Source organism: Crocodylus siamensis, chromosome 8 (genome assembly GCF_052110815.1).
Source record: "Crocodylus siamensis isolate JL-2025a chromosome 8, ASM5211081v1, whole genome shotgun sequence".
NCBI lineage: Eukaryota > Metazoa > Chordata > Crocodylia > Crocodylidae > Crocodylus > Crocodylus siamensis.
Genome location: NC_143402.1, coordinates 46155089 through 46167337, shown reverse-complemented (window position 1 = coordinate 46167337; position 12249 = coordinate 46155089). Strand labels below are relative to the sequence as shown.

The window sequence follows — 12249 nt, the reverse complement described above, 5'->3', positions numbered from 1 at the left end:
CCTCCAGTGCTTCCCACCCTGCTTATCTTTCCCATCCCCATAGTGACAGCTTGTCTTATAACAGTACTATAGTGCCACTTCACATACAAAGTACAGGCATATATAGTGTTCCAATCCTCTTTCAGTTTGAAGAGATCACAGAACCATAGAAAATGAGGTTTGGAAGGGACAAAAGGAGGTCATCTAGTCCAATCCCCTGCTCAAAGGAGAACCACCCCCAACTAAATCATCCCAGCCAAAGCTTTGTTCAGCCAGGTCTTAAAAACCTCCAAGGATCTACCTCTCTGGGTAAACTGACCCAGTATTTTACTACCCTCCTAGTCAGAAAATTCTTCCTGATATCTAACCTAAACTTCCCTTGCTGCAACTTGAGACCATTGCTCCTTGTTCTGTCATCTGCCACCACTGACAACAGTCCAGCTCCATCCTCTTTGGAACTAGCCTTCAGGTAGTTGAAGGCTGCTATTTTTATCGTCTCTGTCTTCCACTAAGAACAGTCCAGCTCCATCCTCTTTTGAACCCCACTTCAGGTAGTTGAAGCTGCTATTGAATCCCCTCTCTGTCTTCTCTTCTTTAGGCTAAATATGCAGAGAGACTGAGGGAATGGGGGTTAAATCATGTGCCCCAGCCCCTCCACCATTTTTGTTGCCCTCTACTGGACTCTCTCCAATTTGTTCACATCCTGTCCGTAGTGAGCAGCCCAAAACCGAACACAGTACTCCAGATGTGGCCTTGTCAGTGCTGAATAGAGGGGAATAATCACTTCCCTGGACTTGCTGGCAACACACCTACCAATCCATCCCTCCCTTCACAGTTCATCATTTGTGTGGCCTCTCTCCCTTCCTTCAGAGTTTCATCTCACTATCAAATACACTGACCCAAAGAGAGAAGAGATATGCAGTTGAGTATCATAGAATTAGATTAACAATCAAGTTACACTCCACTCACCTTTATTCCTTCCCATGCAGTGTAACCCCTTTGCCTTCTAAATTAAGGTGCTAAATAAGCCTCTCCTAATATAATCTAATAGCCAAAGTTATCTACTTATCTACTCTCTCCCTCATACAAGGCCAGCAGAACCATTCAGACAGTACATTTTTCCTTCCGTATTGCACTTGTAACAAGGTTTTGTAACAATATCATCACCAAAATGCCCTTGGGATCCTAAGGAAGACCTAAGTGTAGACGGCTTCATTTCCATCCATCACGTTATGTCTTATGTGTGTGTTTCACTGCTGGAAGCTTCTGCAGGATGTGGTTACCATGTGCCCTGCTAAGTGGAGGCTACTAGGACTACAAGTGAATTGCCCATAGGAGCCTGGGACACTGGAAAGAGTATGCATCTGTCCTCACATGCCCTGTGTAACAGAGCATGGGGTGTGCTCTGTTACTCCTAGAGGCATGGGCAGCAGTAAAGAAGCCTGCAGCTGGTAAGTTTCCCAATCAGGCCTAATTACCTGATTGGGAACAGGGCCCAGGTGTTCACTTTAAGAGCAGGGCCCTGAGCAGCAATGTGAAAAGTCTGCTGCTAGCAGCTGGGAGAACATCACCTGGCTGGATCTACTGGTCACAATATCTTGGAGCTATGGGGATGGCTGGAGGCTCCTGGTCTTGGGGCATGACTTAAAACTACACCCTGATGGGGCTGGATGGTGTGATGGGATTGCTGGTGGCAGGGTAGTCTGCAGGAAATGCCACACCTGGGGTCTCCCCAGTGAAGGGCAAGTATGGGGCATGAGAAAACCTCAGTAGGCTGCTGCCTTGCAGGTGACCCTGTGGAGGGGAAAGACTAGGGGAGCACACCCCAAAAAACAAAGTAAGGGCCCAGACTCACTGTGAGCTCTGAGGTGGCATTACAGAGCCGAGTGTGTGGCCCCAGGGGGATGGGGCCCTAAGCCTGTGGGGAGCTATGCATGAGGCTTCTGGGTTGAGGGGATAAAGGAATTGTAGCCCAGCGTGGGGCAGAGGATGCGGTCCAGTGTAGGGAAAGGGATGGGGCTGGGACCCCAGAGCAATGGACTGAAGGCAAGCCCAGTGTTAGGGCACAGTGACTGCAAGCTCCAGTGGGGAGTGAGAGTCTCATGTGAAACTCTGGACCATGGGTCACAGTGTGAGGCACTGGAGTAACATGGATGTCATCTGTGAGGCATGAGACATGGTACAGAGGAGGTCAGAGCCATGTATGTATAAGCCCGTGGCATCAGGGCAAGTAAATGTGTAGCCTCCTGCCTTGTTATCATGATTTAACCGTATCATTTAAGGCATAGCGGACAAAGTAGGCAGACAGTTTCCCAAAGACAAGTGGGTGGGCCAATGATTGCCCTGGCCCCAGGACACCCATTTGTTGCATCCTGTAGTAAATTAACTATGCAGACTCTTAAGGAGAACAGGCTGTATGCATGCTGGAAGCTGTAGTGTGGAGGAATAAGTTTGCTGTTGATTAGGAAGGAGGATAGATAGTTCAAAGAGTGACTGCATGTGCGCACACACATACAGGAGTGCACACCCTATGGAGTGGTTCAGGTTTTGCAAAAAACCCCCAACTAAGTTCCAGACATGTCTGTGTCTCAGTTTTGTAGCTAACAAACTTCAAGGAGCAAATGCAAGATTTACAAACACTTTCTCTCCCATCTTCTCCCCTTGTGCAAACCTGCACACTGGACAATGAACAATAAGCTGGACACTGGTTACAGTGGACAATAAGCTGAATATGATCCAGCAGTGTGCCTTTGTTGCTAAGAAGGCCAATGACATACTGCACTGCATTGATAGGCATGTTTCCAGTAGGGCCAGGGAAGTGATTATTCCCCTCTATTCAGCACTGGTGAAGCCACATCTGGAGTACTGTATTTATTTTTGGACCTCCCACTGCAGAAAGGATATGGATAACTTGGAAAGAATTCAGTGAAGGGCAAGAACAATGGTGAAGGGGCTGGGGGACATGACTTCTGAGGAGAGGCTGGGGAAACTCGGCTTATTTAGTCTAAAGAAGAGAAGACAGACAGGATTAAAATAGTAACCTTCAACTACCTGAAGGGAGGTTCCAAAGAGGATGGAGCTGGACTATTCTCAGTGGTGGCAGATTACAGAAAAAGGAGCAACACTCTCAAGTTGCAGGAAGGGAAGTTTACGTTAGATATTAGGTAAAACTTTCTCACTAGGAGGGTTGTAAAACACTGGAGCAGGTTACCCAGAGAGGTGGTGGAATCTCCATCTTCAGAGTTTTTAAAGACCTGGCTGGACAAAGCTTTGGCTGGGATGATTTAGTTGGGGGTGGTCCTGCTTTGAGCCAGGGGGTTGGACTACATGACCTCTTGTGGTCCCTTTCAACCCTCATTTTCTATGATTCTACACTGGTATTACTTTTGATTTACACCAAAGTAAGGGAAATGATCACTGGGCCAGATGGGGCAAGGCACTGGATGGTGAGCCGTTGTATAGTTTACCTGAGGTGTAAATGCTAACACAAGGGGGAAGGCCATGGGGTATGGCAGGGTCCTATGGTGTCTTCCTTTTGGACCAGGTTATATCATTCTTATTCACATGAGGTACTGTCCTCCTCTTTGAATATCCCATTGATGTCACCAGCCCTGTTTCTCCTCTTGCATACACTAGTATAAATAAAGAGCAACTCTGCTGAGGTCAATACAGTTACACCAGGGTAAAAGCAGAGTATGGGACAGGAAAATCAAACGAGCATGCCTATCTGAATTACAGTGGGACTATTCACTGACCCAGATTCTGACTTCAATCACTCTGGTGTAAATCAGGAGCATTTCCATTGAAGACAGTGAAGTGACCCCCAATTTTCACTGGTTTAACTGAGATCAGGGTCTGGTCTTCTATGAAACAAGGTAGCACAATCTGGGCCTTTGTGATTAGACCGCAGCCAGAGATTATTTCATAATTGCCAACCTCGGCAACATCCCTCAGGAAGCATGCGGTTTTGTTCCTGTCCTAATCAGAGCTATCCCACGTGGAATAAGAGAATATTATTTCCTCTCAAAAGGTTGTGGTTTAAAGAGGCTCATTTTCAGACATCAAAGTGGAGCCTGTGAGCATCCCATTGTTTCCAGCCCAGGGTTCACTGGAAGATAAGGGGAGCATTGTATGTTGTATACTTCTATCTAATACTTCAAAGCTGGCAAGTGGGGATTACCCAGAATGCCCTGGAAAGGATGAGGCAGGATGCATCTAAGGGCTACCCGTGGGCAGGAAGAAACTGCCAGAAAAACAAAGGAGCTTTAAGATAAAGCTGAGGTCTCAGGGGAAAGTGCTGGGAGTGCAAAGATGTGCTGGAGTGCGTGGAGAAAGGGATGAGCCCCTTCCTTGCTGATGTATGTACACCTCTCCATCAAGGTTGAGAGGAATTGCATTCCCTGGAGACATCACTTCAGCTGTCAGTTAACAGACTCATTGCAGGTATGATATGCCACTGGCAGGCTGTTGTCAAGTAGGCTGATAGAACTGGAGAGACAGTTGACATTGCTGTAAGCACTCGGATTACTCACAGCCTCAGCAATTCGAAGCCTCACCTTCTCCTAATTTACAAACACATTCATCTGGAGGACAGGGACTCTGGGCAACGAGTCCTCTGCCTGTGGAGCAAAGGTGTGTGGTGACACTGAGAGACATTGAGAAATAGTCATTCGATTTTTCTCTCGGGACACGAGTTCCTCCTGCTTCTGCCTGAGCTTGGAATTCAGACTTAATTCCCATGATGCCACTGGCCTGCCCTCAGTCTTCCCTCCTTCTGTCAAACAAATCATATTTAGGAACAACGCCAAGCACTGCCACTCCCACCAGATATTAGGGCTCTGCAAGTCTTCAAATTGCACTTTTGGATCTGGGGCCACTTCAGCGTCTGAAGTGGCACGCCCAGATGGAAGCGCGGGCTCAGTTAAGCTGTCCAAAGTGGTTCAGAGCATCTGAAGCGCTTTGGGTGCTTCAGGTGCTTTGGACAGCTTAACTGGAACTTAGAAGAGGGAGGGGCAGGGAGGGAGAGCGGGGAGGGAAGGAGCGGGTGGGAAGACTGACGTGTAGGTGACCAGTGAGAAGGATTTCTCCCTGGCTGCCTTTCCAATGACAGCATCTGTGGGGTGAGACTACAAACGGCATAAAAGCCTGTTTGGAGGCATGCTGTGCCTTTTCCCCAGCTTGTTCCATCTCAGGAACTGTGAGAAAGGAACCCTCAGCCTCATGCTTTGCAGCTTGCTGGCTGTACTTAGAGTTGAACCTGCCTGCTCCTTTTTCTTGTTAGAAAGGAGGGGGTAGGATTTAGCTTATCTTAGCTTAGCTCTTTATTCAATTACTATTAGTATTACTATTACATTCATTTCTCTGAATTTATATTTGTTTTTTGGGTTTTGGGCTTTTTTGGAAACTGAAAAAAAGAAAGCTGTGTTTTCCCTGCCAGTGGGATCCATCTCTGTGTAGGGAGGCACACAGATTGCTTGCACGCATGCACACAGACACACAATATAGAGAAAAACAAGATATTCAGAGAAGAAAAAGACCGACAGACAGGCAGCACACAATTTTTACATAACTCTTAACACTGAAGCAAACAACCAAAGAAGATTGTTTACACGCATGCAACAGAGGGGAATAAAACACACAATACAAAAAGATTGACACACACACACAGACCTTTTGCAGCACAGGAAGGATCAATATCTTACTGGATATTGCATATTCCATCATACTGGAAAGGCAGGTGCCAGGTCTTCTGGCAGGCTAGAAAGAGGGGATTGGGGGAGAGCTAGCGCTGCAAGACCCCCCTCAATCCCAAATACAGACACATTCTCTTCCCAAGTAGCCATGACATCAGTGCTGCCAGGGGAAGCAAGGAGGTGGGAGCAGTGTCTGCACCTGACGTCCCTGCACCTGCACCACCTCCGCTCAGTCCAGAAGTGGGCACCAGCAGTGGAATCGTGGTCTCCTCCACCCTAATTTCAGCTCTCAGTGTGAGCCTCCCACTGCCAGAGGAGGAGCTGGAGCTGGAACCAGGGGTGCTGAGTGCGCTGGCTCAAGCAATTCTGGGGACTGTGGGGGAATCAGAGTTTGTGCTCCACACCCCTCAAGTTTCCCCTAGACCCATGTCTGCTCTGGAAAGCAGCACCTCGGAGGAGGCTGAGGTTGTGGAGACAAGTGGCTCAGCTGAGGCAGCTCCTCCTGCTCTTGCGCCTCAGTCTGCTGAGGAGTGGGAAAAGGCAGGATCCTCACCCTCAACCCAGAAGTGGGGGAGTAGTATAGTGTGGGAGCATTTTGAGCTGGTAGATGATCCCAGGGTTGTCATCTACCAGCACTGCCGAAGGCACATGAGCTTGCAGCAAGGATGTGAGACACTTTCCCACCACAGCAATGCTGCTGCATCTGAGGAGGCAGCACTCCCTTGCCCTTCTTCCTGCTCAGCCTGGCACCAGTGCGAGTGTGCTGAAAGGGAAGTTCCCCACTTGCTCCAAAGCCCGCTTCCCCCCCAAAGCAGAGGCAGGCCATCCTGGGTCAGTGGGGGAAAAGGTGGACAGAAAGGAGAGGACATTCCCAAGGTGAGCAAGATCACCCAGAGCATTGGGGAGATGATTGCTCTGGATAGCCAGCCCTTCTCCCTAGCTGAATGCCCAGGCTTCAGGAGATTCATAGCATTTCTGACCCCATTTTCCAAAGTGCCTGCATGCACCACCTTTAGCAGGGTGGTGGTGCCCTCCCTATACGAGGCATGCAGGGAGTACTTGAGGGAGGAGCTGTGCAAGGCAGGGCCGCAGGTAGCCTTGCACTTCACCTCTGACATCTGGAGCAGCCGGGGTGGTGATCACACCAGCTCTCCCTCACAGGGCACTGGTGCAATTAGCCAGGCCGTTGGTGGGCTCTACTGCAAGCCAAGGTGCTGGATGAGTCCCACACAGCAAGGGGGATCATGGGGGCCATGAACCGTATGGTGCAGGAGTGGCTCATTGGGCAGGCCAAGCTCACCTGCAGGTCCATGGTCACTAACAATGGGGCCAATATGGTGAAGACTGTCCACGATGCCAACTTTGTTGGCATCCACTGTGTGGCACACAGGCTTCACCTAATAGTGAGGGATGCCTTGGAGGGGGACAGCGCTGGTGATGGCGTTGCCACCAGTACAGCTACAAGCCAGCTGATTTCAAAATGCAGGAAGGTGGCAGGCTACTTCCACCGCAGCATCAAGGTGGGCAAGTCACTGTGGGAGAAACAGGAAGAGCTGAGCATCCCACAATACAAAATCATGCAGGATGTAGAGACTCGGTGAAACTCAACATACCTGATGCTTGAAAGATTAGTGGAGCAACAGAAGGACATCCATGAGATGGCCTTGCTTGGGGAGATTGGGATCAGTGGCCCCCTGAACAGAGCTGAGTGGGGTACCATCTCCCAGATCTTGGTGGTCCTCAAGCCCTTCCTTGAGGCCACCAAGACCCTTAGCGCTGGCAATGCCGTCCTCAGCCAGGTGATCCCCCTAGTGAGGCAACTGGAGAACCAAATGGAGAAGTTCCAGGGGATCAATGTTCCTGGCTGGGGCAGGCCACTGTCACCAGTTGTTTGCATTGTAATTTGTTCCCTCTCAGGATCAGGCTTGAGAGACTGGAGGCAAAGTTTTTTTTTCATGAGGAATGTGCCCTCACAGGTATTTGGGTATTGTTGTCTTTAATAGATTCTGCAGTGCAGTTTATAGAGGTACTGGAAATATTTGGCAAGTTTTGTGTTTTGAGCTGTAGGATGTTGGCTTCAGTTCTGGTGATGAGGTTAGGTGCTTGTTTGAAGGTACAAGCCACTTTTCAGAGCTGGGCCTATGAACTGCACTTCATCAGCCTCCTAGGTAATAGATACAGAAACTCATGGGCTCAATATACACAGTGGAGCTCTGGCACACTGCGACTGGCCGGACATCTGACACCCCAGGCACGTCTGCACTTTTACCTGCACTGCTACATTCCTCCCTCACCCCCTGACGTCTCCATTTCCATTTTCACTGCCTGCCTTTCTTGCCTGAGTTGCGGGCCAGGCCAGCCTCTGGCTTCTTTACTATTCCTTCTTACTATTCCTTCCATCCGGGACCAACTGCAGGTACTTTCTCAGCCTGACAAAGGGGTTTTCAACCCTAAAGCTTCCAAAGATTAAAAAAAAAGTAAGTACTCTCTTTTCTTCATAATACACATATAGATCTAAAAACATAGGATAAGCTATCACACGCTATGAGTAAGATCATATGTCCAACACAACACAACATCTTTACTTCTTGCTGTCAATTCCTTTATAAAAAGAAAAGTTCTGTGACAGTTCCGTGTGGGTACTTTTGATGCTGCTGATGTTGCTACTGGAGTTGAGCCAGCTAAGTCATTGTACCTGTTGTCACAAAGTGGAGGACTGGGCGTGAGGGTGTAGGGGAGGAGACCTCACTGGGACACACTGCCATGTTGTGCAGAGGCCCCAGCACCAGGAAGGGCGCACCTTAACACACACAGTGTCACCTACCCACGTCATGAGTTTGTCTGTCAGCAGCTTGAGGTGCAGGGCCCCAGACGACTGACACACAGCTGGCAGGCTTCATGGCTTGGCAGGGCCCAGCACCCAGGCCTGCACTAGATTCCACCCCCGTGTGCCCCAAGACAAACACAGTTGCCCAAACATTCACCCACATCGTGAGTTTTACCTGTCAGCAGCTTGAGTTGCAGTTTTCCCCAACCCTTGCACTGATCTCCTTGAAACTTGGCATGCTTTGTGGCCTCACCAGGGGCTACCATCCCTGCAGTTTTCACCCCCCTGTGGTATAACACACAGACGTGACAGGAGTTTTGCTTTCAGGAATTTGGGGTACAGTTCCTCCAAAATCCCTACACCTATCGAAACTTGGCAGGCATCATGCTCGCAGCAGAGGCTACCAGACCTGCAAGTTTTACCCAAATCAGAGATAAAATGATGAAGTTTCTTATAGATATTTCATTTATCCCCCATTATAGCCTATGGTCAGATCTCTGAAGCGGCTCCAAAGCTTCAGAGCCGCTTCGGCCAGATTGAAGCAGAAAACTGATCCAGAGCTCCAGATCAGATCACTACCATCCAAAGCAGCTGGATCCAAAGTTGCATCGAACACCTGCCTACTTGTACAGGCCTACCAGATATGTTGTGGTAGCACTGGGTTTCCAGTCCTACCTAATGTCAGACAGCTCTTCTTTCTCCATATCCTCCAGAACATCTGAAATAGAACTGAGCAGGAACCAGAATTTCCAATTCATCAAAAATAAAATATAGTAGGGCATATAGGAACATCGGAAATAGAATAGGAAGGAAGCTCACTAGTTACAAATTTTGTCTCCCACAATTTCAGACAAATATGTAATAAATAATACAGGTGTGTGAAATGGCCCCTATTCAATTTGGATTTGGATTCAGACTGAATCTGGGACAGTGATTCAGTTCACTGATTAGGATTACTGGCCCCAATTCAATTCAGCTGAATCCAAATCTGAAGATGCGATGCCGATTCAGAAAAAAAAAAAAAAAAGTCAGTGCTTCAGTCATAGACACAGCTTTAAATGTTTTTTCTAGATACTTCAAGGTACCAGGTGCAACTCATGAATGCTGTGATGCTGGAGCAGATGGCGCGTCCCCCAGGAGCGCAGGGCCCCCCACCCCGTGTGCTTGGCGGTGAACCTAGAAGTGGACCGGAAGTGCTTCTGATTCACTTCTGGGTCCAATGGGGAGCACGCTGGGGGTTCCCCCTGTACCTGCCCAGCTCAGTGATCAGCCACAGGGGACCCTGGGTACACCCCCAGACCCAGGAAGCACCAGTTGTTGAGCCAAGAGGGCACGCGCTCTCCAATGGACTGGGAAGTGGACTGCAGGTGCTTCTGATCCACTTCCAGGTTTGCTGCCAAGCGCGCTGGGGAGCCCCCTGTGCTTCTGTGGGACACTCTATGATACTGAGGCTCATGACATTCATGAGCCACCTGGGACCTTGAAGTATACAGAAAAAACATTTAAAGCTGTGTCTATGTCCAAATCACCAAATCTCTCTGAACTGATTCAGAAGGTACCGATTTGACGTGGAGAGATTAAATGGGTCCTCTGGTTCAATTTGGGTTTGGAGATTTGGCCACTGAATCGGGCCAAATCTCTGCTGAGTCAAATCGGGGACTAAAGCTTCGCACAGCCCTAATAAATAATTAGACAGTAATTTGTCCAGTAGGCTCCACAAGCACAATCTACTTTGGGATCTCTTGCTCATCAAAACCACAAAGTGCCACCTAACAAGTTAGGCTCTTTAGTACAAAACAATTCTTTCCTCCTATAATATGCCACTGAAAGAGGGCAGGTGGGGCACTGGCCCATGCAGTGGCAAGGGAATGAATTAGGTGAAGTGTCTGTGATACCTCTGTAACCTACCTCCTTTCACCTGATCTGCTGCAATGCCTAACCCCCCGAATGGATTTCAAGCCCTGCTTCTCAGCTTTCATCAAACAGGAAAAGTAAAGGGTCAGATCTTCAGCTGGTATAACTCACCATTGATACACTATCGTCATTACTGACTTGCACCAGATGGGGACTAATTAGCCATTATATTTGATAACTTGGGCTGGATACAAACAACCCATTTAAATGTGGTAGGCTCTGGGTTCATGTAGTTCGGGAACTAGATTTTATGTTTTGTGGAAAATTCTGCACGTTTCTAAATCTCTATTTTCATGAAGTTCTGAAACAATAAAAAATGCAGAATTTTCCACAAAATGTAAAATTCTGTTTCTGAGCTACTCTAATATTGAGCCTACCACACGTAGATGGATTGTTTGTATACAGCTCAAGTTAATTCCCCCACAAAATATGTTTTAATAACATGCAACTAGTTCACTTATTAAGATATCGTATTATTAAAATGTGAAATTAAAAAAGTTGAAATAGAAAAATCATTCCAACATGAAAATAAAAAAAAGTCAAAATTGAATGTTTTGACATTATTGGAATGCTTATTTCCAATGTTTTAAATGAAATTTTCTTGGAACAGACAAGTTCCCATAAAAACTATTAGAGCAGATCAGGAACTGGATTTTATAGTTCATGAAAAATTCTGCAGACTTCTAAAGCTGTTTCATTAACAGAATTTTCTGAAGGAAGAACATTGTGTAGGAAAATTTCTAACCAGCTTTACTCAATACACCAGTAACCTCTGAATAGTCTACCTCCCACTATTAAATAAGGGTATTTAAATCTTTTTAGGGGCCTGTATTGGCTCAAGGGATGCATTAAAAGGAACTCTACTTAAAAAACATCAACACAGCTTTCTGAAAATAATCCCCATGGGGAGCTGTCTTTATGTTCTAATCCTTTGTAATACAGTAAGTTATTTTAATTCCTCCTCTTTGCATGATGATATTCATAAAACCTAGGCTATGATGGTCATAAAGGAAATAGTATGCTTGGAATGTAAGCTGTCAGATGTGAAGAAGATTTTCTTACTGTCCAACATACTTAGCTGTTCCAGTTGCTTTTTGGACCATGAGGCCATTGTTCAGTTACCAGGAATAGTTTTGGTTATGGCAAACCACTTAAGGCTGCTACCTTGTTCCTTTCTCTCTACATTCTCTCCCACCTGTGCAACTACCAACAAAAGAAGTGACTGAATGTCATTTTAGTGGTACCAAACTCGGATACAAAGTCTTTCTACAATATCTTGGAATGGTTCTGGATTATACTCTCGCATACTACTAACATCTCATAAAGACCACTGCCAAGAGCATTGGCAATGCATAGGGGGTACATGCAGGTGCACGTACAGCCCCTGAGATTGGCTGTGCACCCCCTGGAAGTGCCAGCTGCAAAATTGGAAGTACTGGCAGAGAAATTCACTTCCGGTTCCACTGGTTTGGCCAGTGGTGGTTCCTGGCTCGGTGACTGGCTGCTGGGGGACCCCCGCCCCCGCATTGGTTGTTGGCCACTGAGGGACCCCTCTCCCCTGTTGGCAATCTGGCGTCCCCCGCAACTCAGGAGGCAACAGTCACCCATGGCCAAGAGAATTGCTGGGAACAATATAATCTACAAATTAGCCACCACCAGCTGGGGAACAGATGCTGACACCTTAAGGATAGACATCCTGGATGCCAATTTGAAGGGCTATGCAAAGCTTCGGTCCATGATTCAATTTGGTGGAGATTCGGCCTGATTTGGTGGGCAAATTTCTGAATCCAAATCAAATCAGAAGACCCTTTAATCTCTCCGAATTGAAATGGAACT

General features: G+C 47.4%; 1 protein-coding gene across 2 annotated transcripts in view; it reads right to left on the bottom strand.

Moving 5' to 3' along the window:
* LOC149858410 (BTB/POZ domain-containing protein KCTD8-like) overlaps window positions 1–12249 on the bottom strand; it is a 131964-nt gene that overhangs the window by 29812 nt on the left and 89903 nt on the right. The gene's annotated exons all lie outside the window — the stretch shown is intronic.